General features: G+C 45.3%; 1 long non-coding RNA gene across 3 annotated transcripts in view; it reads right to left on the reverse strand.

Annotated features, from left to right (window-relative positions):
- Positions 1–6,025: 6,025 nt before the first annotated feature.
- Positions 6,026–25,439, reverse strand: part of LOC121817728 (uncharacterized) — a 73,768-nt gene continuing 54,354 nt past the window's right edge. For 2 of the 3 annotated variants that reach the window (XR_009598281.1, XR_006057769.2), the window contains one exon: positions 6,026–13,510. This is a non-coding gene — a long non-coding RNA (uncharacterized LOC121817728). Of the gene's footprint in view, positions 13,514–25,439 lie in introns of all 3 variants that reach the window. The other variant, XR_009598280.1, reaches the window with a different exon arrangement.

The following is a 25,439-nucleotide window of genomic DNA, read 5'->3' on the forward strand; positions in this document are numbered from 1 at the left end:
CTGCGGGCATGAAGTGTCTCTCTGGTCTTTCCACTTGTTCCAGTAAGTGCAGTGTGCGCCTTTTATGAATTCTCTGTGACCAAACTCAGAGGGTGTGACTCAGAGAACAGGATTGAGCCGTGCCTGAAACCTGGGCCTCTGTGAAGATAGGGAGGGAGGGAAACTGGATACTTTGGCTGATAATTTAATTATGTTTGCTTCATTAGCTTATGCTGGGAAAGATTGAAGGCAGGGGGAGAAGGGGACAACAGAGGATGAGGTGGTTAGATAGCATCACCGACTCAATGGACATGAGTTTGAGCAAGCTCCGGGAGATGGTGAGGGACAGGGAAGCCTGGGGTGCTGCACTCCATGGGGTCACAAATAGTTGAACACGACTGAGCGACTGAACAACAAAAATTAGTTAGCGGGCTTCCCTGGTGGCTCAGATAGTAAAGAATCTGCCTGAAATGCAGGAGACACAGGTTTAATCCCTGGGTCAAGATCCACTGGAGAAGGGAATAGCAACCCACTCCAGTATTCTTGCCTGGAGAATCCCATGGACAGAGTTCAAGGGGTTGCAAAGAGTCAGACATGATTCAGCAGCTAACACTTTCACTTTCCATTAATTAGCGTCAGCCTCACACCCTCTCTGACATCCCTGACCTACACACGTGCAGTATAAGACTTAAAACAGAGACTCAATATTATGTGCTGTCTTGATACTTAGATAGAGCTGGCCTTGGATAGGCTAAGGTCAATTCCCCTCCCCACCCCGCCCCTACAGAAAAGATTCCCACGTGCATGACCCGCAACACGGGCTGCTGCGCCTTGCCCAGGGATGAGGGGGGGGTCGGTCCCCAGCCAGCCCAGGGAACGATTCACACCAGCCAGTTGCATCCTCCCAAGGGACCTGGGGGCACCTCACCCTCTTTGAGGACAAAGCCTCCTGGGTCACACTGTTCTGAGCTCAGGCTGCCATGTGGTCCAGCCTGGCCTGCGGGCTCCTCTTCTAGGCTGTGTGTTCACTGACCCTCTTCCTCGAGGGGAGTCCTTCCCTCAGCAACAGGGTGAACTGGGGGTGATTAAAACAACACAGTCCACAACTGGGCAACTCCCCGAGGTCCCCTCAAACTTTCACCACATGAAATCCCAGCTACTGTGAACCTCCCAGAGGGTCAAGGGTGATTCAAGGGCAGCTCCCTGCCCTCAGGCCACAGACAGGTCTCTGACCCTCTGCCTTTTAACAAGAAACAGTAAGAAGCATGATTAGAGATCAATTTCCTCTTCTTAAGCAAGTGTCTCTATAGACACAAATTCATGGGGGAAAAAAAAATGTTTCCTCTGTTAAAAAAAAAAAAAAAAGTTCCAGGCCAGGGTCTCATTCCTGTTAGTGCTCCACTGAACAGTAATTTATTCTTCTTTGCTCTACTTTCAGGCTTGTAATGTTGATTTTAAGAATAACATCCCACCTATGACATGAATTATGTCCTCCTTTCCTGGCCTAGGAAAATTCTCCAGCTTCCTCCGCGGCAGCCATTAAATAGTGAACACATTGCAGCGATGCTTTTGGTCACAGTCACTCCGTGGCTCAAGGGTATATTTATAGGGATCGGCAGGGACGGCAGTTTGTCACATCGGGGGCCAGTTAGCCTCCATGCTCCCAACCACGCTCACTCTCCTCTAAGCAGAGACGTGACAGTCGCCACCGGGCCACCTTCCAGGGAGCACAGGGGCCCCTGACAGCAGCCGTCACTGGACCCGTGGGAAACGCACCCCCAGACACGCGTCCAGCAGCCGCTGGCCCGCCCCTCCTCGACGCAGGTCGCTGCCCTGGGGACTTGGCCCCAGACCCTCCAGGTTCCCGAAAAGAAGCCAAGCTGAGGATGGACGTGATCTCCAACAGCCCTTTGAAAACTCGCCTCAGAGTGGCACCCACCAGAACAAATGCTGTTGCCTCCTATGTACGATTTCTCTTTCCATGTTCCTATTGTGATTTGTTTGGCTGCACTGGGTCTTAGCTGTGACACGCAAGATCTTTAATAGTGGCCTGTGGGATCTAGTTCCCTGAGCAGGTACTGAACCCCTAAGCGCTGGGCTCACGGAGTCCTGGCCACTGGACCACAAGTGGAGTCCCCCCACTTTTCCTATTTAAACCAACACTGACTGGAGACCTACTACTTAGCCAGTCTTATCTCCGATGCTAAGGCCACAGTGGGTTGTAGGCTCCAGTCTCCTCTCCCATCAGCTCCCAGGAGTGGGAGACAGACGAGAAGAAGAAATGCAAATACCACTGAAAGCAAGAGGTGAGCAGGTCCACCAAATGGGACACAGCCAGACAACGGAGTCTCACTCAGAGATGAAAACACGGGCGCTACCAAGCCAGGACGTGACATGGAGGAAACACCAGGGCAAATGAATGAGTGGGAGAAGCCAAGCTGACAAGGCTACATACCGCATGATGCCAATCGCATGAGATTCTGCAAAAGACAAAACCATGCAGACAGCAAAGGATCGGCAATTCTAGGCAACAGATTTGTGACTGTCAAAGAGGAAGGCGGCGGCGGAGGGGCGACGTGGAGTTCGAGATTAGTAGGCGTAAACTATCACATAAAGATGAATGACAAAGTTGCTGTACAGCACGGGGTAGAATATTCAATATCCTGGGATAAACCATAATGGAAAAAATATGAAAAAGAATATTTATGTATGTATAACTGAATCCCTTTGTTGCAGAAATCAACACAACACTGTAAATCAACTATACTTCAATAAGACAATTTTCTTAAAAAGGTCAATGAAGACCAATAATTGGGGGAGCAGAGGGATGGATGGCGGGAACAGAGGGCTTTTAGGGCAGTGAAACTCTCCCATACCATGCTAGCACAAAAAGTGAACCCTACGGTCAACTAGAGACTTTATAAAAATGAACTGATACCCACTCATCAATTATAATCAACAGTGGACAATGTTACGAATAAGAGACACTACAGGCAGGAGAGAAGAGAACGTGGGAAATCTACATCCTCTTTGCTCAGTTTATCTGTGAACCGGAAGCTGTTCTAAAAAATAACATTAATTAACAATAAAACACTGTATAGGAAAGGTGAGTTTTAGTGCCCAGTTTTATACCAATTCTGTCAGTTAACAACAACAAATAATGACAGCTCAGTGTTGTAAACACTTCACAGTAACCTGTTCCTATGCCCAATTTGCAGATGACAAAACTGAGGCAGGGAAGCTGGACTGTTTGCCTAAACTTACAAAGTCTGCTCCCAGCTGGCCTGGGTGTGGCTGGCTCCAGAACCTGGGTCCTTACCCACAATCTACTTATCGCCTCTTCCCTCAAGGAGGCCACACAAGTGCTTGAGAAAAGGAGGGAAAACCTGACCCCACCGTGGGTAGGATGGGCAGTGGCACCCTCGAGCTCCTCCTGTGTTAGGGTCATGCTATTCAGACAACAAAGGACTGGAGATGGGCAGACCACTGGAGTCCACACCCATCACATTCCAGGATAAAACAGATCCAGACAGCACTGAAAAGACACAGGTATTTAGGAAGCAATGACTCGGCGATACAGAACCTGTTACAAGTCGCTGGTGATCCAAGCAAAGAGAGAAAAGGTTCTCTTAAAATAACAATAATTTACAAGCATTAATCACTTTAAATAAATGGCGGTACAAAGCTAATGACTTGAAGCTAATCTTCAGACCAGCAAGCCACGACACCCCCAAGGCTGCTATCAATCTTCCCAATGCGGTGGGCACCAATGTCCTATTAACATATCAGGAACCAGTTCCAAGCGACTCCTATTCCAGTAGCCTCGACAATCTAAATGAAATGTAAGATGCCAAACACCACTAGGGACAGAGGATTCTATCTGCAGAAAGAGGTACGACTGTAGGATCCACCCCAGGCACCCAGGCAGTCCCTCACTGCAAACAGAGCCAAAGGGATAATGTTATTTTCTTCCCAACCTTGAAAGACAAATCATGATTTAATCTAAAGAGCAGCTTAACCTCTATCTAAATCTGAGCATGCTGCATAGCTGCTGCTACTACTTGCTGTTTTTCAAAATGATAATTATTTCTTTTGAAAGTTTCCCAAGTAACATTTGACAGTCTGAGTTAGGTCATATCTTATTTACACAACTAAATTTTTATTGGGCCAAGCAAATAAACCTAAGTAACATTACTAGTTGAATTGAGCATGGATCAAGGCATGAGGGAAGGTGTTATCACTTTGTGACTTTACACAACACCTATCAGGGCAGGAATTTGCTACAAACTGTCAGTAAACATATCTGATAAATTAGTAAGAAGTCAATCAGAACACAAGAGATGACAGCCTGGGGACACCGGATTCCTGCAAACAAAAATCTACTGGAGGACCTCCCTGGTGGTCCAGTGGTTAAGAATCCACCTGCCAATCGGGGACATGGGTTCATCCCCTGGTCCAGGAAGATCCCACATGCAACTAAGCCCCACAGCTGCTGATCCTGTGTGCTGCAACAAAAGAAATCACCGCAGTGAGTGCCTTTGCACACCAGTTAGGGAGAAGAAAACAAAAACAAGGAAAAAAAATCTATTTGAACATTTTCCTCCCTCTGAGAAATCTGGGGCAGGTTCTTGACAGTGTGTATATGATTCGGGCCCATTTCATGGGGCCAATTCAGTTTGCTCACAAATGTTCTGTGTTAGCTTAAAAGGGCCAGTAATGTTCCATTAACAAGAGGTCTCTACATTGCCAAGTTTGGCCACCTGCAAATGGGCTTAATGGAGAAGAAAATGGAAACCCACTCCAGTATTCCTGCCTGGAGAATCCCATGGACAGAGGAGCCTGGCAGGCTATAGCTCACAGGGTTGCAAAGAGTCTGCTGCTGCTGCAGCTAAGTTGCTTCAGTCGTGTCCGACTCTGTGCGACCCCATAGACAGAAGCCCACCAAGCTCCCCCATCCCTGGGATTCTCCAAGCAAGAGTACTGGAGTGGGGTGCTATTGCCTTCTCCATTGCAAAGAGTCAGACATGACTAAAGTAACTTAGCACGCACGGAAATGGGTTTAAAAACATATATTTAAAAAGTTTATGAAAATATAGAAGGGAGAAAATCCTACTCTAAAAATGTTTTGGAATCCTCAAATTCATAGAGGAAATACATCAGTTAAAATATCTTTGTAGGACTTCCCTGGTGGTCCAGCAGTTAAGACCCTGTGCTTCAACCACAAGGGGCAGAGGTTTGCTGCCTGACCACAGATTAAAATCCCACAAGCCACATGGCCTGGCAAAAAAAAAAAAAAAAAACTTTCTAAAGAGACATGAAAAGAATCTGTGCACAACTACAACATTTTGAAACCATTCAGAAAATTGCATCTACTTCAATGTTAAAAAGAATGTAATACATTAGACAGGCTTCCCAGGAGGTGCAGTGGTAAAGAATCTGCCTGCCAATGCAGAGACATGGATTCGATCCCTGGGTTGGGAAGATGCCCTGGAGAAGGAAATGGCAACTCACCCCAGTATTCTTTCCTGGAGAATTTCACGGACAGAGGAACCTGGTGAGCTACAGTCCATGGGTCACACAGAGTCAGTCACAACTGAGCACATGCACACGTGCACACACACACAATATGTTAAGACACTGGTTCTTCATATTTAGTTTAATATGGAAAATTAATCACACAATGAAATGAAGAACAGTTTCAAAGAGAATTTAGAAGTCATGCTGATTCATGAAGGAAATTAATGTTATCATATTACCTTCTCTTAACTCATGTAAGCTATATTTGTAAGCATGTAGACATTGCCTCTTTATTAACAAATAAAAAGAAATTCTATACATCTATCTAATTTCTCCTTTTTTGGGGGGGCTTCCCAGGTGGCTCGGTAAGTAAAGAATCCACCTGCAATACAAGAGACGTGGGTGCAATCCCTGGGTCGGGAAGATGCCCCAGAGAAGGAAATGGCAACTCACTCCAGTATTCTTGCCTGGAAAATCCCATGGACAGAGGAGGAGCCTGGTGGGCTACAGTCCATGGGGTCACATCTATCTAATTTCTCCTTTTAAGTTTCCTTGCATTTTAATTTAATTTTTTATTTTACACTATAATTGACTTACCACATTCCTCTTTTAATTTTTGACATACATTTTTGTTTGAAACAGTTGCAAAGCGCTTGCCAACACACCTGAGTTAACAGGGTCACACTTCTGGAGCATTTGAAGAGTTGAGCAGCCAGTGTGGAGGCACTGTCAGTATGCAGTGCCCTCTGCTGGCCAATTTGTTTAACATCAGGATTAAACCAAGTACCAAAATGATATTATACAATGAGAAAAAGAAAAAGATATTTTTCGTATTAGAGGTATAATTCCAGATAGTCATCATTCACTGCTATAGTTCCTTTATTGATCAGGTTTTTATCTTTACTGAACAAGCCAAATGGAACGCTATCTTGTACAAAGAAATATCCATTGCAAAAAATAGAGCCTATTTAGAGAATTCGGCGTTTGGTCCTGCTATAAGCCCCAGGTGAGAAGCTACCCAGCCTGTACCCCTTTTCTCGATGTATTTGTGCTTCCTCAATGTTGCACAGCTCCTCGCGGCTGCACTAACCAACCACTGGCATTGTTATCTTTCATCTGGGTCTTCTCCCTTGGAACTGTGAGCTCATCTATGGCAGGAGTGTGTGTTGCTCATCACTGAAGCCCTGAACATTATAAACACTCCATTCTGATTTTCTGGAATGCTGCAGAACGAACTATAGGACCAAACTAGGCGATACTGCCATAAGGCTCCCGGTGATGGATTTAGAAAGATGATCTGGCTCTAGAAATACAAGAGGATTTTTAATAGTAAGAGGTGATGAAGGACAGAACACGTGTAGCATAATAAACCTCCGGTTGTGTGTTCAGTCACTTTAGAAAAGAAAACAGGTACAACACTGGGCTAAAACTTAGAGGACTTCCTGTCTACAACTTCTATTTGCGCTTCAGACCAGATTCCCTGTAAGCGAGGCGGGGGTGGGCAGGCCTTCCTGGGACAACGGGAGGTCGACGCAGACCTCAGTGACAGAGACAAGGCGGGAGGACAAGGCAGAGAAGATTCTGGGCGCACTTCAGGGCTCACATTGACTCTCTTTTATTTGGAGTAAAACCAAAGTCACCTTGAGATTCACACCCAGTGCCCAAGGCGCCACAGGAGCACGGAGAAGATGGAAGGATAGCTCACATCCTTGGTGATCACTACTCGCACCAGGGTCGATTAAACAGCCGACTCACTGGAAAAGACCCTGATGCTGGGAAAGACTGAAGGCAAAAGGAGAAGAGGGCGGGAGATGTATGGATGTGAGAGCTGGACTATAAAGAAAGCTGAGCACCAAAGAACTGATTCTTCTGAACAGTAGTGTTGGAGAAGATTCTTGGACTTCAAGGAGATCAAACCAGTCCATCCTAAAGGAGATCAGTCCTGAGTGTTGGTTGGATGGCATCACTGATTCAATGGACATGAACTTGGGCAAACTCCAGGAGATGGTGAGGGACAGGGAGGCCTGGCATGCTGCAGTCCATGGGGTCACAAAGAGTCCGACAGGATTTAGCAACTGAACAACAACAACTTAAACCATAAACCAGGAAGCTTTTCAAGTAAGAAACAAAAGCTAGAAATAATAAAGATAAAATCGTGTGATTTGACTGCTTTTATGCAGCAAGTTTTTACTGTGCCAGACAATATTACCTAAATGTCAAAATACAACTGACAAACCGTGAAAGTTTTTGCAACATATATGAAAAGGCTAAAGTCTCCACTGTTTAAAAAATGTTTGTGCAAAATGGAAAGAAAAATACCAGCCATCTACTAAGACACACAAGGGCAATTTTCAGAGAGAAAGGAAACACAGATCATCTTTAAGTATTTGTAAATATGCTCAAACCCACTAATGAGTAATGAAACGCAAATAAGACACCTCTTTAATCTAACACATATGGATCTAATCTTGTCATGTATGGATTTAATCTAGTCATGTATAGATGTGAGAGTTGGACTATAAAGAAAGCTGAATGCCAGAGAATTGGTGCTTTTTAACTATGGTGTTGGAGAAGACTCTTGAGAGTCCCTTGGACTGCAAGGAGATCCAACCTGTAAATCCTAAAGGAGATCAGTCCTGAATGTTCACCAGAAATACGGATGCTGAAGCTGAAACTCCAATACTTTGGCCACCTGATGCAAAGAACTGACTCATTGGAAAAGACCCAGATGCTGGGAAAGATTGAGGGAAAGAGGAGAAGGGGACAGAGGATGAGATGGTTGGATGGCATCACCGATTCAATGGACATGAGTTTGAGCAAGCTCCAGGGGTTGGTGATGGACAGGGAAGCCTGGTGTGCTGCAGTCCATGGGGTTGCAAAGAGTCAGACATGACCGAGAGACTGAAGTGAACTTAATCTAACAACTCTCTTTACAATCTAATCTTTAATCTAACAACTCTCAAATTGGTTTTTTAAAAAAAGTATTTTACAATCTTTGTGTATTAAAACAAGTATGGGCAAACAATCTTTCTAATATACTTTCGGCAAGAACAGAAATTCACAACTTTTAGGAACTGTAGGACTGCACGATAAACGTTGCCAAAGTGGACAGTGTTTATCATCATCAGTCTTACGTATATGCCCACAAGGATGTAGGTATTTACCTTACACATCAATTCACACTGGTACAAAGATATTCGTCCCATCATATGTTGGAATAACAAACAAACAAAAAAAAACTGGAAGTAACAGAAATGTCCATGGAGAAGGCTGACTAAAGAAATCTTGGTATCTTCATCCAAGGGAATTCTATACCGACATTTGGAACCAAAGTAGAAACAGATATATCAATATGGAAACATTTCTGAGACACTGTTTACTGGAGAAAAAAGGTACAAAATAAAGAATATCGTACACCCCCATTTTGGGTTTAAAAACAGATGTACATGCTTTTTCATCAACAGCATTGCTCTGGAAGACTATAGGATGACCGCTGGGCAGTGGGGCTGGGGAGGAAGGAGTCGAGGGAGGGGAGGACTTAGTTTCCACTGTAGAATCTTCATTATTTTTAACTGTATTCTTACATTACTGTTTCAAAAAATAAGTTTTAAAAACTACTTTAGAAAGCAAGTAAGAACTCTCTCCAGAAATTCTGTCTACGGTGTGGATTGTGTTAAGTCCAGGAACAACGAAGCCATCATAGCTTCTAGTTTGTCAAACATGGCACACAGGGCGAGAGGCTGGCAAGACAGAGAGGAGTTGGTGGCTCTAGGGGGCCCCAGAGATGCAGGAACAAGCCAGGAAGGCAGGGACCTAGGCAGCTGCTCCGCCCCCACAGCTCCGCTGCCCAGGAGGGAGGCATTCCTAGCATAAGAGCTGGCAGAGGACTCAGGGGGTTCAGGGGCCTTGAGGGGTCTTTGAATGCAGTACCGAAACCTGCTCCAGGGCTATACCTCCTCGCTCAACAAACCCAGGTTCTACTGCAGAAACGTGGAGAAGGGAATGGCAATCCACTCCAGTATTCTTGCCTGGAGAATCCCACGGACAGAAGAACCTGGTGGGCTAGAGTCTATGGGGTTGCAGAGTCGGATACGACTGAGCAACTAACACATGCGTGTGTGCACACACACACACACACACACACACACACACACGAGAAATGAAGACCATGTAATTCCTGTAGAGCTCATACTTGCAGACCAAACAAAAACTCTGGTACTACATGGTTTCAGGAAAAAATAGAAGAACAAGAATTATGTGGCCCCTGCCCTTCACCACCATGTCGATGAAACACACATGCTGAGAGCTCTCAGCGTCAAAGGTCTTACTCAGACCGTCACATGGTTTCCACAAGCCCATACTGCACGGGCCTGTTTTCCACAGCGTTGACCCCTGGTATTCAGCAACCGCCAACACTCGTTTGAACATTCAGTGCTAGAATCCTGTTGACGGTTTTGAGTGTCTAGTTCCCTGAACAAAATGCGCCCATTTTTATAGCTGGCTACAAGCATCCTGGCAATCAAATGTATAAATTATATCCTTTTTTTCTTAAGGAATTCCCCTTTCCATGATCCCTTTGTAGCTTTGGTCATTTCCCCACCATAAGGAAAGGAAGAAAGGGAGAAAGAAAAGGAAAATCTATTTTCAAAAGAGAAAATTTAACTGGTAGGTTTCTGAGGATCTTTAAGTGGTTTATATTTACAAGGTGACGATGCCTTGCTTTAAAATGACTCAAAGCTTGGCATAGTGGATGCCAGCAATGTTAGTCATGCATGTGTCTTCTCTATTTATTAGATGACGTTATCTAACATTGTCTAACACAGTGAACCCAGGAAGATCTCTATAAATACTAACCGAACCAATGCAATGATGGATTAGTGATGACTGCAAATTAATTAGGCACTGCACAAAGTCATTCTCGACACTGAGCTGTTATGAGACACCACGGAGTGAAAGAAGGCCTTGTGCACAGAGTTACGATTCATCTATTCTCTTTCCTTTTTTTAATTTTTACTTTATTTTACTTTACAATACTGTATTGGTTTTGCCATACATTGACATGAATCCACCACGGGGGTACATGCGTTCCCAAACATGAACCCCCCTCCCACCTCCCTCCCCATAACATCTCTCTGGGTCATCCCCGTGCACCAGCCCCAAGCATGCTGTATCCTGCATCGGACATAGACTGGCGATTCGATTCTTACAGGATAGTATACGTGTTTCAATGCCATTCTCCCAAATCATCCCACCCTCTCCCTTTTTTTAATTCTTTTTTATTATTTTTCAGTTGGAGGAAAATTGCTTTACAGTATTGGGTTGGTTTCTGCCATATAAGGGGAATCAGCCATAACTATGCATAGATCGCCCTCCTCTTGAGCCCCCCTCCCCTCCCTGCATCCCAGCCTCTAGGTCATCAAAAGAGCCAGGCTGGCTCGCTGCGTTATGCCGCGACTTCCCGCCACTGTCTGTTTCACACATGATGGTGTACGTATGCCGTTGCTGTTCCTGCACTCGTCCCACTCTCTCCCTCCTCCCCTGGGCCCACAAGTCTCTCCTCTGCAGCTGTGTCTCCAGTCCTCCCCTGCAAACAGGTTCATCAGGACCATTCTCTAGATTCCATATGCAGGCCTTAATGTGCGTTATTTGTTCTTCTCTTCCTGACTTCCTTCACGCTGTGTAACAATCACCTGTTTGCTCATCCGTCTTCCACGCTCGTCTACCACTTACAGGTTGCGACCTTCAGTGTGGGTTCTCTGTGCTCTAGCGCACACCGTTCTCTCGGCCAGGCACGCTCACTGACCCGCACCACCAACTCTCAGCACAATCCTCTAATCTACCTAGCAAAAACGCAGATCAAAACGTCCAAAAGTCAAGGGAGAGTCAGTGCCAAACACATGAGAGAGGACAAAAACTGTCAAGAATACTTGTGCAGATGTATGACTTTATTTTATGATATATTGCTGCATGAATCAGCAATCAAATTTGACTCAGTCTATAAATGACATATGCTATTCCTAGGCCAGTAGAACTCCTTTTCCCCTGAGCCCTGCATCGTATGTCTCTGGAGCATATTTCCTCTGAGCTCTTCTTAAAAATGTCACAGAGGGACCAAGGGCTGTAAGAATCAGTCCTGGTCAAAAATAGATGCTCTTCTTTTACCTGGTGCTTACTTCCTTTGATCCATCATTTTGACCCCCAACTGTAGCCAAAAGGGTTGCATCCATTTTATCAAGGACATACCACGTACCATCAGCATTTACCATTTAAGCCCACAGTACTCCTGTAACGTTGGCACTCTCACAGTCTCCATTCGGGGCTTCAGCGACGTTAATTCCCCCAGGGTCTTACAGCCAGTACACAGCAGCATCAGAATATGAACCCCAGACTGCCTGGCTCCAAAGACATTGCCAGTGCTCTTGTCTAACTCAGAAGGGCTTTCTCGGGTTTTCCCCTCACCTAGGCATCTCCTCTCCTTTACTGCCTCCAAAATCAGCGGCAACATGTTTCAAGATTCAGGGTCCTGAACATTTGTAGTCAGAATCCCTGTCAAGAATGGTCCCTAAATTGATACCATCATCTTTTTGCATCCAGAGGCTTACTCCAAAAATAGTAGGCACGTTGAACAGCATCCTCTTTGCTCTCTCTGTAGATATTAAATATCAACGATGGTTGCAGGTGAAGATGGAGGGAGAAATAGACACAAAACGCTGAAACTCCTGCCCGCGGAAAGCTCTGAAACTCATTCGGCATAAGCTGGGTGACGACTCGTCAACAAAAAGACCACATTAAAGAAAATAGTTTTAATAAAATGTTGATGAGCTCCTTTAATACAAAGGTTAATAACCAGGAACACTTCCAAAATGGTATTTCGCTGGTACCTCAAAGTTGTAAACATGAAACTTACTTTCCAAACCCTGACCCTGTTCATCAACCAGAGTGCAGTGCTCCTCAGATTCCTGCTGCCTTATTGCCATCGACGGCAATTTCAAAATATTTACATTCATCATGAACAAAACTGATCAGGGAATGAATTTCTTCTAAATCATCTTGCCTGCAAAAGATGATCTCCTTATAAAAATTCTGATCCCATAGAATTATTAGCGCTTTTTTTTTTTAAAGAGAGTATCAATGTCTCCTTCAGGACATTTGTGTCTTTGGTATTAAAGAAAGAACTAGATTAATCCTATATTAATCCTGAGAGCTCTAATCCTCTTTCTATTTTCAAATCTATATCAGTACAGCGTGAGCAGCATTTAAACAGTCATCTTTTCGCCAGTGTTTTACACACCAAGATTTTTTTTTTTCCTAAGGACTCTATCATCTTATGATCACACTTACCCTGGAGGCTTCTGAATCAGTCCAAAAAAGAGAGCAAACTGGATTTCAGAGCAGCTCCCAGCCCTGCGAAGTCACTGCCAGATAACCTCCAGCTTTAATGCAGTAGCTTGGGAGTTCCCACCGCTAGTGACTGCTGCCAACAGTGGGTCTCTGCAAAAGCCTTTGCTTCCCCCCCTCAGAGCAGGAAACTCCTCGTCGGTTTATCAGCTGTGACTGCCAGCAGGCATTCGCTGTAGGTAGGGAGTCTCAAAAGTGCAATAATACAATCGGCGCTGGCAGAGGCCTCCCCGAAATAATTGAATCTGCGTGTCTGGGAACTCAGTGCTTTGACTCTGGATGGCAGGCAGGATTGACCCCCTCCCTTCAATCAGGCCTGTAACTGGACCAGGTCGAGTAATTACAGCTGGAGTCACGCCAACCCCATCTGTGTCTTCCGGCTGGGACTTAAATTGGGGGAAGAAGATGCCTTTTCATCCGCAGGATCTCCGCCAAAATGACCCATCCCTCACTGCCACCAACGTTTATGATACTATAATCACTAGCAAACTATTTCAGAGAACCTCTGCAGTGGAGGGTGGTATGCTATCATTTCCCAACGACCAAAGTTTAGGAAACTTTCTGTGCATCTCCAGGGAATTCTCGGTCAGGCTCACACATGGACCTCCCTGAGAATCTGCTGGAGAGAATAGGAAAAGAGCTGTCTCATTCAATAACATTTAAGCCAAATTTCAGTTAAAAATTCTTCAAGAAAATCACCTTAATTTGTAAAACAGATTTCAAATAAATATATCTATGCACATAGTATTCACTCCAGTGTTTGCACACAAAATCCTAGCTGTGAATTGCTATTATTTTACTATATTCTGACTCTCTTAAAGAACAGAGTCATGCATTTTCAGACCAACTGGAAGTGACTGGTGATGACATACCTCTGTCTAGTGTCAGGTCCGGGGGAGGTGAGAAGGGGCATATTGACCGTCTGCCCAAACCCCACATGAACAGCTGTAAATAAATGTACAACTAGATGCTTCATCATTTACAAAAAGCTCTGCCTCTAACCTGCCGAGGGTACGACACAACCTCTGTCAACATTCTGGCTGAACATATGGTTAGCTACATTTGTGCTGCTCCTGGATAAAAGAGGATGGTGACCCTCAGCCCCCAAGTGAAAGGAAAGTGAAAGTGAAGTCGCTCAGTCGTGTCCGACTCTTTGCGACCTGTGGACTGTAGTCCACCAAGCTCCTCTGTCCACGGGATTCTCCAGGCAAGAATACTGGAGTGGGTTGCCATTTCCTTCTCCAGGGGATCTTCCCGACCCAGGGATCGAACCCAGGTCTCCCACATTGCAGGCAGATGCTTTAACCTCTGCACCACCAGGTGCACCACCCCTAGAGGCTGCCCTAAAGCAGGGCTCCTGCAGCTCAGCTGGAAAGAATCCGCCTGCAACGCAAGAGACCTTGGTTCGATTCCTGGGTCAGGAAGATCCACTGGAGAAGGGAAAGGCTACCCACTCCAGTATTCTTGGGCTTCCTTGGTGGCTCGGCTGGTAAAGACTCTGCCTGCGATGCGGGAGACCTGGGTTCAATCCTTGGGTTGGAAAGATCCTCTGGAGAAGGGAAAGGCTACCCATTCCAGTATTCTGGCCTGGAGAACTCCATGGACTGTATAGTCCCTGGGGTTGCAAAGAGTCGGACAATACCGAGTGATTTTCACTTTCACTAGCCGCTGGGATCTAAGGCCTGATGATCTGAGGTGGAGTTGATGTGGTAATAATAGAAATAAATGCACAATAAATTAACATGCTTGAATTTTCCCAAAACCATCTCCCCAATCCCTTGTCTGTGGAAAAACTGTCTTCCATAAAATCAGTCCCTGGTGGAAAAAGATTGGGGACCACTGTCTTATAGAAGGGAACTGAGAGTTCCTCTTTGCCTACCTACCCCCTGGTGGAAGCGGACTGGACCCTAGTATGTCCGCTCGAATGGAGACCTCCGCTAGGTCTTGACTTGGCATCTAGAAGTGGCTCCAAGTGAGGCTGAGACCCCTGGAGATGCCTAAGTGCCACCCCAGCAACCTTCTCCGCAACCCGTCCAAATTCCCCCTTTTCCTAACCCGTGTGTGCATGCTCAGTCACTACGTCATGTCCGACTCTTTGAGACACCATGGACTATAACCCGCCAGGCTCCTCACTCCTTGGGATTTTCCAGGCAAGAGTCCTGAGATGGGGTGTCATTGCTTTCTCCAGGGGACCTTCCTGACTCAGGGACTGAACCCACATCTCCTGCATTGGCAGCGGGTTCTTTACCACTGAGCCGCCCAGGAAGTCTCCCTAATCTCTACCCTGTGGACCTTTGACCTTAACCAGTGGGTCTGCCCCTGCCTTGTCCTGGCTCCCCTCCACCCAGGCTCAGCCCCTCCCACACCTTCAGTTTAAGGCTTCCGGAAAGGGGGTAGCACCACACCTGGGCCCGACTCATCCCCAAGATGCAGGAAAAGGTGCAGAGTGATGCCAGGCCTGCAGCTGTCACCAACCAAGGTGGCACCGCTGGAAGGACTCTCTGGGTAGCAGGGCACTTGCCTCCAGTTGGGTGTTTGTGTTCTAAGAAAACCACATGCTAAGAGGAGTCAACTGAAAACTGAAAGTCTTTAATTAAGCAAGGGAGCCAGTGCCCCCAGGGCGGCTGCTAATTATATTTGGATTTTAACCTTGGTGATCCTTAGTCTTTGTCTAGAACTGTGGTTCTCAGTCTGGGCTCTGCAGACTGACCTGGGGAGTGTGGAAAATTCCTGAAACCCCCACCACACGTCAGACAATTAAGTCAGAATTGCTGAAGGCGAGGCCCAGGCATTGATCATTTCCAAGGCGCCCAGGGGATCCTAATGTGTGACCCAGGCTAAGAACCACTAGTCTGGAAGAACCTTCTTTAACTAGTTTTTAATCCTTCTCATTTCAGCAAGATTACATTTGCTAAAGGAGCTCCCTGGTGGCTCAGCAGTAAAGAATCCACCTGCCAATGCAGGAGACATGGGTTCAATTCCCTGGCTTGGTAAGACCCCGTGGAAGAGGAAATGGCAACTCACTCCAATATTCTTGCCTGGGAAATCCCAGGGACAGAGGAGCCTGGCGGGCCATAGGCCAGAGGGTCACAAGAGTCGGACATGACCTAGCGACTGAACAACAACACATACGCTGCAATACATTTCTTCACACAAAAATTATAGCAAAAATAATAACCAGTACCCCTACTAAGAGCTCACTGTGCCAGAAGGATGAGATGTATAAGAGATAAGGATGATGAATTCGATCAAAAGGAGGTAAAACATATGCACTAGAAAAACCAATGGGACTTGACGTTTGCAAATATCTATAAACTGACAGATTTCAGTATGCAAAGAAGATGTCTGGAAGGATAAACATCAAACTTCTAAATGTGATCCCATCTGGGGTGTGGAATGAGATAAGAAGGAACGGCCTTTTATTTTTTAATATTCATTTTTTAAATTATTATAAGGAAGATGTGTTTTGAAATTTGAAAATGAAAACTCAATGAGGAGAATTTCTTTGCAATTTTGGATTTTTGAGCTAGAAGTTAGGACTTTGGATTGCAAACTAAGGCTTTACCCAGTGACAAAACATGGGTAGGATAGAATAATAAAAGAAACAGTAATCACTCAAACACTTGAAAGAGCAAAATTCTGGCAGATTAATATGCATGAGCTACAGAAAATTCACTTTTTAAAGGTAACCAAGTCTACTCATTGAGCATAGGCAAGAGTCATTCTTTATGGTTATACAGAAGAACCATCTGAAGCTAAGGGCCAGAAAATTAAATGTGTAGTAGGTTTTGACTCAGGCAGAAAGATGACCAAGGAGGAAAGAAAACAGCTGGGATTGGAAAGAGACTGCGTAGCACAGAGAGGCGAGAATTAAAGTCAGCGGGAAGCTGGCTGAGCACCCAAGGACCAAGACGGACTTCGCCCAACCCCAGAACCGGCGAGGAAGAGGAGGAAACAAAGATTCTCAGCCACGATCACCCGACCACAGATGCGGAGCTGGAAAACCTCCACAGAGCCTCCACACTACAGTCCACGCGGGGGGTCGGGGAGGGCGTCCTCCACACAAGCGCCTGTGGGGCACGTGGCCTCGGGGCAGGGTCCTGCTGGGGGACAAGCCTGGCTGTCAGAGACACGAAGAGAACAAAGCGGCACTTCTTTCCTTTCACTTTTTTAAAGTTTTTAACAAAAATTATGTGTGTTTATAGTGTACATCATGTCTTGATAGGCACAGGGAAATGACTGCTACAGTCAAGCTAATATACTCACCACCTCCTCACTTATGTAGTTACCAGTGTGTGTATGTGCGTGTTTGTGTGTATGTGTGTATATGGATATATGTGTGCGTTTGTGTGTATGTGTGTGTATGTGCGTGTTTGTGTGTACGTGTGTATATGGATATATGTGTGTGTTTGTGTGTATGTGTGTGTGTGTGTGTGTGGTTTATGTCTTTATGTGTGTGTTTGTGTATATCCATACATATGAGTGTGTTTGGGGGGCATATGTGTATATGCATGCTTGTGTGTATGTGTGTCTTTGTGTATATGCGCACGTCTATGTTTGTGTATGTCTGTGTGTTTGTGTGTATGTGTGTCTGTGTATGTTTACTGGTTGTTTATGTGTGTTTGTATATGTATATGTGTGTATATGTGTATGTGTGTGTGTATGTAGGAGAAGGCAATGGCAGCCCACTCCAGTACTCTTGCCTGGAAAACCCCATGGATGGAGGAGCCTGGTGGGCTGCAGTCCACGGGGTCGCTAGGAGTTGGACACAACTGAACGACTTCATTTTCACTTTTCACTTTCATGCATTGGAGAAGGAAATGGCAACCCACTTCAGTGCTCTTGCCTGGAGAATCCCAGGGACGGAGGAGCCTGGTGAGCTGCCATCTATGGGGTTGCACAGAGTCGGACACGACTGAAGTGACTTAAAAGCAGTGTGTATGTATGTTCGTATGTGTGGATATATGAGTACGTATGTGTGTATGTGTGTGTGTATGTTTGTGTGTACATGTATGTGTGTGGTCTTTATGTGTTTGCGTATGTTGCATTTGTGTGTATGTGTCTGTGTGTATATGTGTGTGTATATGAGTATGTGTGTGTGTATGATTGTGTGTGTGTGTATATGTGTTTGTGTGTGTGTGTGGTGAAAGCAATTGAGATCCACTCTGGCAGCAAGTTCCCAGTGTGCCATACATATAGTATCACTAACTGTGGTCACCATCCTGCACACTTGCAACCGCGAGGATGAGCCTGGAGGAGCTGGGCAGAAGGAAATAAGCAGACCCAGAACGCCAAACCCTGCACGGTCCCGCCTCCCTGCAGAGCATCCAAGAGCCGAGTTCGCAGACACAGACCAATGGCAGTGATGGGGCGGGCGGGGGCAAAGCCGCAGCCCTGCAGGACGAGCAAGCACCCCACTTCTGACACCATCTGGAGGAGAGCTTGCAGGAGTGGGCAGCTCACAGTGCCGCCTGCAGAGAAGCAGGAAGGGTGAGCCATGAATCACAAGGACCAGAGGGTCCCCAGGACCCCCAGGACCCCACAAGAGGCCGGGGCCTGACCCGCAGAAGGGAGATAAACAGCGAAGTGAGGGAATAGCCCGGGTGGCTGGGGGCTCTCTCTGAATCCCGAGTCCGCCTGTGTCCTGCTATTTCCTGACTTCTTCAAAAGCCAGGGCGGAGTCCCTGGTGGACTTCTTGCTTCGTGGGGCTCTGGCCCTGGAAAGGAGGTGAAGGCAGCAGTGGATGAGGCTCCCGGAGCCCGGGGCACCTGAGACCCGAGAGGAGGGCGGGGCGCGGACGTGTTTCACCGAGGATGGTCACTGTGGACACACCTTAGCAATGCCCGAGAAGATTTTAAAAACACCAGCTCCTGTAGTTCTTGACAAACCCATGGACCAGAATGTCAAGGGAGCAGGGCCAGGGACCTGAACGTGTACCCACCATCCAGGTGATGCGTGTCACCTTTGCTCAGCTGAAAGGCAAAATGAGCTGGAACAGATAACCTGCGAGATGCCGTCAGCCTCCCAGGACTCCTGGGACTCAGGCAAGCCACTTCACATGTCCCCAGTTCAGTTCAGTTCAGTCGCTCAGCCATGTCCGACTTTTTGCAACCCCATGAATGGCAGCACGCCAGGCCTCCCTGTCCATCACGAACTCGCAGAGTTCACTCAGACTCACATCCATCAAGTCAGTGATGCCATCCAGCCATCTCATCCTCTGTCGTCCCCTTCTCCTCCTGCCCCGAGTCCCTCCCAGCATCAAAGTCTTTTCCAGTGAGTTAACTCTTCGCATGAGGTGTCCAAAGTACTGGAGTTTCAGCTTCAGCATTAGTCCTTCCAATGAACACCCAGGACTGATCTCCTTCAGAATCAACTGGTTGGATCTCCTTGCAGTCCAAGGGACCCTTAAGAGTCTTCTCCAACACCACAGTTCAAAAGCATCAATTCTTCAGTGCTCAGCTTTCTTCACAGTCCAACTCTCACATCCATACATGACCACTGGAAAAACCATAGCCTTGACTAGATGGACCTTTGTTGGCAAAGTAATGTCTCTGCTTTTGAATATGCTATCTAGGTTGGTCATAACTTTCCTTCCATGGAGTAAGCACCTTTTAATTTCATGGCTGCAGTCACCATCTGCAGTGATTTTGGAGCCCAGAAAAATAGTCTGACACTGTTTCCACTGCTTCATCATCTATTTCCCATGAAGGGATGGGACCAGATTCCATGATCTTCGTTTTCTGAATGTTGAGCTTTAAGCCAACTTTTTCACTCTCCTCTTTCACTTGCATCAAGAGGCTTTTTAGTTCCTCTTCACTTTCTGCCATAAGGGTGGCGTCATCTGCATATCTAAGGTTATTGATATTTCTCCCAGCAATCTTGATTCCAGCTTGGGTTTCTTCCAGTCCAGCATTTCTCATGATGTACTCTGCATAGAAGTTAAATAAGCAGGATGACAACATACAGCCTTGACGTACTCCTTTTCCTATTTGGAACCAGTCTGTTGTTCCATGTCCAGTTCTAACTGTTGCTTCCTGACCTGCATACAGATTCCTCAAGAGGCAGGTTAGGTGGTCTGGTATTCCCATCTTTTCAGAATTTTCCACAGTTTACTGTGATCCACACAGTCAAAGGCTTTGGCATAGTCAATAAAGCAGAAATAGATGTTTTTCTGGAACTCTCTTGCTTTTTTCATGATCCAGCAGATGTTGGCAATTTGATCTCTGGTTCCTCTGCCTTTTCTAAATCCAGCTTAAACATCAGGGAGTTCACAGTTCACGTATTGCTGAAGCCTGGCTTGGAGAATTTTGAGCATTACTTTACTAGCATGTGAGATGAGTGCAATTGTGCGGTAGTTTGGGCATTCTTTGGCATTGCCTTTCTTTAGGATTGGAATGAAAACTGACATTTTCCAGTCCTGTGGCCACTGCTGAGTTTTCCAAGCTTGCTGGCATATTGAGTGCAGCACTTTCACAGCATCATCTTTCGGGATTTGAAATAGCTCCACTGGAATTCCATCACCTCCAATAGTTTTGTTCGTAGTGATGCTTTCTAAGGCCCACTTGACTTCACATTCCAGGATGTCTGGCTCTAGGTTAGTGATCACATCATCATGATTATCTGGGTCATGAAGATCTTTTTTTTACAGTTCTTCCATGTATTCTTGCCACTTCTTCTTAATATCTTCTGCTTCTGTTAGGTCCATACCATTTCTGTCCTTTATCGAGCCCATCTTTGCATGAAATGTTCCCTTGGTATCTCTAATTTTCTTGAAGAGATCTCTAGTCTTTCCAATCTGTTGTTTTCCTCTATTTCTTTGCATTGATCGCTGAAGAAGGCTTTCTTATCTCTTCTTGCTATTCTTTGGAACTCTGCATTCAGATGCTTATATCTTTCCTTTTCTCCTTTGCTTTTCGCCTCTCTTCTTTTCACAGCCATTTGTAAGGCCTCCCCAGACAGCCATTTTGCTTTTTGCATTTCTTTTCCATGGGATGGTCTTGATCCCTGTCTCCTGTACAATGCCACGAACCTCATTCCGTAGTTCATCAGGCATCCTATCTATCAGATCTAGACCATTAAATCTATTTCTCACTTCCACTGTATAATCATAAGGGATTTGATTTAAGTCGTACCTGAATGGTCTAGCGGTTTTCCCTACTTTCTTCAATTTAAGTCTGAATTTGGGAATAAGGAGTTCATGATCTGAGCCACAGTCAGCTCCCGTTCTTGTTTTTGTTGACTGTATAGAGCTTCTCCATCTTTGGCTGCATAGAATATAATCAGTCTGATTTTGGTGTTGACCATCTGGTGATGTCCATGTGTAGAGTCTTCTCTTGTGCTGTTGGAAGAGGGTGTTTGCTATGACCAGTGCATTTTCTTGGCAAAACTCTATTAGTCTTTGCCCTGCTTCATTCCGCATTCCAAGGCCAAATTTGCCTGTTACGCCAGGTGTTTCTTGACTTCCTACTTTTGCATTCCAGTCCCTTATAATGAAAAGGACATCTTTTTTGGGTGTTAGTTCTAAAAGATCTTGTAGGTCTTCATAAAACCGTTCAACTTCAGTTTCTTCAGCGTTACTGGTTGGGGCATAGACTTGGATAACTGTGATATTGAAATGTGGTCCACTGGAGAAGGGAATGGCAAGCCACTTCAGTATTCTTGCCTTGAGAACCCCATGAACAGTAGAAACAGTAGGAAAAGGCTCTGTCCCCATCTCGGGCCAAATGCCTCCTGCAGGGTCCCCAGCACAGAGCAGTCCTCAGTGATCAGTACGCATTGTTTGGTCGCCGTGGGCAACACTGAAAGTGGCCTGTCCCCCTTCTTCCCACCCCTGAGCTGCCTAGCAGCACAAATTGGACCATTTTGGGGTTTTGTTTTTTTTTACCTGCTTTGATGTACATCTCTGATTCTTCTGATTTCTAAAACACTCAGCAGGTATTTTTAATATCTTTATGGAGATGATTTACGTAAGTCATAGTAATGTAAAGACAAGTTTTTTTTCTCATAAGGAGAAAACAAGATGAAAGCAAGAGAAAACGTTCTACTTCTTGCCTCGTCTCAATCAAGAAGATATCTCATAGCTCCCTTCTAAACTGTCTCGGGCCAAATACCCTCCATCACACCTGCACCATTTTCCCCATCATATCCACAGCAGCTAGTGCCGTGATAAGAAATCTTAATTTCAGTAATGAACCATTTACTTCTGTGGGGGAAAAAAAAAATCTAATTTGTAGTTAAAAGTGTTTTTCTAAATATGTAGATGAAATAGCTTCTCGCTAAGCAGTTGAGAGAAATTATATACAAGGCCTTGAAGAAATTTGCTAGACATCAGTGATTTAAATATGCATAAACTAGAACTAATGAGATGTATGAGAATTATTAGTTGATAACAGAGATGGAGGAAACATGTGCTGATGTAAAAAGGCAAGGATGTGAAGGGGGACACAGGAAACTGGGGGTTTGGGGGAGGGTCTTGGCAGCTCCGGCCTGACTCATGCTGTGGCGGGGTGGGGGGCACGGTATGCAACCCCCCTTCCTGAGTGTGACCATTAATCCTCTGTGTCGTTGACTTGACTGGGCCACAGGATGCCCAGGTATTTGGCTAAACATTATTCTGGATGTGGCTGTGAGGGTGTTTTTCTAGACGAAGTTAGAAAAGTTTTCTAACTTTGAACTGGTCTCAGTAAAATAGCTGGCCCCTCCCAACATGAGTGGACCTGATCCAATCCACTGAGGGTCGGGACCAAACAAAACAGCTGACAAACGGAGAATCCAGGCTCTCCGGTGGACTGATTTTAAGTTGAGACATGAGTTATCTCCTGCCTCAGGACTCAGACTAGACCCAGAACAGACACTGCCAGCTCTTCTGGTTCTCAGGCCTTTGGAGTTGGATTGGACTATTCCTCTGTCTCCAGCTTACCTTGTATACAAGTATATAAATATAATAATTCATAATAAATATCCATATATGTATAACAATTTTGTTATAGCCTATGAAAATAAATAATAAATTATATTATTAATATAGTAAACATATAAGAAATTACATACTTCCCTGGTTCTTCAGACAGTAAAGAATCTGCCTGCAATGCAGAAGACATGGGTTCAATCCTGGGGTCGGGAAGATCCCCTGGAGAAGTAAATGGCAAGCCACCCCAGTATTCTTGCCTAGAGAATTCCACGGATAGAGGAGCATGGCAGGCTACAGTCTAAGGGGTCACAATATTAAGTTTATATTATAATAAATAGGTTATAGTCTATGAAAATAAATAACAAATTAGGTTATTAAATAATATATGTAAGAAATTATAAGAATATATATGTATGTGTGTATACAGTTATGTCCATATGTATATGTATAACTAAGTGTTATTTGCTCAGATATGTCCGTCTCTTTGCACCTCCATGGACTGTAGCCCACTCCTCTGTCCATGGAATTCTCTAGGCAAGAATACTGGAGTGGATTGCATTCCCTTCTCCAGGGGATCTTCCCAGCCCAGGGATCGACCCAGGTCTCCCACACTGCAGGCAGATTCTTTACCATCCGAGCTACAGGGAAGCTTTTTAAAATATATGTGTATATAGATATACATACATACCCCCTTACGTTCTAGTTCTCTGTAGAACTCAGACTAATACACTTTGCGTATGTGTCTTAATTTCTAAAATGAGGAAATCCCATCAAGTGTCCTCAAGGCCCCGTTCATTTGCACATTCAATGGGATTTGAACATGGACTCTCCTGTGATTCAAACTTCTTTGGAAACGCCACCAGTTATAACCAGTTAGTAACTGTGTGACTCTAAGGAAATTACCAGCCCTCTCTGATGCTTAACTTTTCAGTAAAACAAATCAGTTATTCACAAACCCCACTCCTTAAGAGCTTGCAGGGAACAAATCACTTTGGTAGGTAAACTTCGCACTTGCCACTTTTTGGAGCTTTGTTTACATTAGTTAAAGCCTATGGATTTTAAATATTGACGTGGCAAAATGAAGTTCTTTAAAAATGCAGTGGACTGAAAATAAGGACTAATACTATGTTTCAAATCAGCATTGTGATTGAGTTTTGGCAACAATAGTCTAAAGGATTTTTAAAGGGTGGGTAGATTACTTCTGAAACAACACAGGGCTGCTCCTCAGATTGGGTTGTCCAGGACTGTTCCCATCTATGCTGTTCCATCTGAACCACTGAGACCCGCTGTGGAGGGAGATGCTTCTCTGCAGACAGAAGCCGACAAGACCCAGCTTGAGCAGGGATGGTAAAACCCCACTCCCCTTCTGTGCTACCATCTCCCTTCAGCAGTAAGAAGTCACAACTTTTACTTCCCTATCTGGCTAGGAATCCTCCTTTTCCTCCCTTCTGCGTCTTTACTCATTCAGTCAATCATGTACTGGGTGCTGTGCGCCTGCACTGATCTGGGTGCTTGGAATCTGTCAGTGAATAACGCAAAGCAGGACTCCTGCCCTCTACATTCGAATGGGGAAGATACAGACAATAGACACCATAAACATGTAAATAACAGCACACTTGAAGGTCGTAAGTGCTCCGGAAGAAGCAAGAAGTACAGCAGGGGGAACCAGCACTACCTAACTGAAGTAGAAGTAAGAAGAGGGACTTCCCTGGCCATCCAGGTGTTAAGACTCTGTGCTCTGAATGCATGGGGCCCAGGTTCAATCCCTTGTCGGGGAACTAAGATATTGAATCATGGCCACAGCCAATTTTTTAAAAAGCACAAAGAATAATTGGAGATCTCTCCCCCCGCCCCACACACACACATACCCCTCCGGTCCATTCCCATTACAAAACTTCTTTACCCACAATATGATTCGATGCCACACGTCACCTTTCAGAAAGGTATCTTGTTTCCTACATTCACCAGTTTAGGACTCCACTTTCCCCCCTCCCAGCTGAGGATGACAACTCCGCATTAATTGGATCCATGATCCAGAACGTAACACCACTTTCAGATGGTGCCACACCAGTATAATGAGGACGTTTCCCTGGCCTTCCAAAGTCAGGTTATGATCCTTTTATAACCTGCTCTTTCACATAAGCTTCAATAGCACTTCTGCTCAGTCTGGATAGGGACTTGGGAGTATTCAGGATGGTTTGGACTTTCTTCATAACATTCAAGGGAAACCATCGATCATTTTTCCTCCCCTAAACTAGTGAGGATTTTTGCCTTAAGCACTGTGCTTCTCCTCTGTGATTTTAGCTGATTTCTTCAATAATGTTTCTTTCACCTGCCAGGATGGCTGTGCCACTGTGTCCTGAAACATCTGATTGCTTGGCTCACGTCTCAGACACGTTTCCCCTGAACTTCCTGATTGCTCAGATCTTGGTTCTCTCAGTTCCTTTCTACCATGTTTTAAACTTCAGAGGCTTTGAACTTGCGTCTCCTTCTGAAGCAGCCATAACCTGTTCTATGTAAGAGCGTTGGTGCTGACTTGGATAAAGAATTAGCCCTGAGGCTGGCAAAAGTCCTGTGGTTCTGAAATCCCCACTAATAAGACTGCCCTGCAGTTAAATGGCCATAACAAACAGT

The sequence above is a fragment of the Ovis aries genome, chromosome 23 (assembly GCF_016772045.2).
Source record: "Ovis aries strain OAR_USU_Benz2616 breed Rambouillet chromosome 23, ARS-UI_Ramb_v3.0, whole genome shotgun sequence".
NCBI classification, from domain to species: Eukaryota; Metazoa; Chordata; class Mammalia; order Artiodactyla; family Bovidae; genus Ovis; species Ovis aries.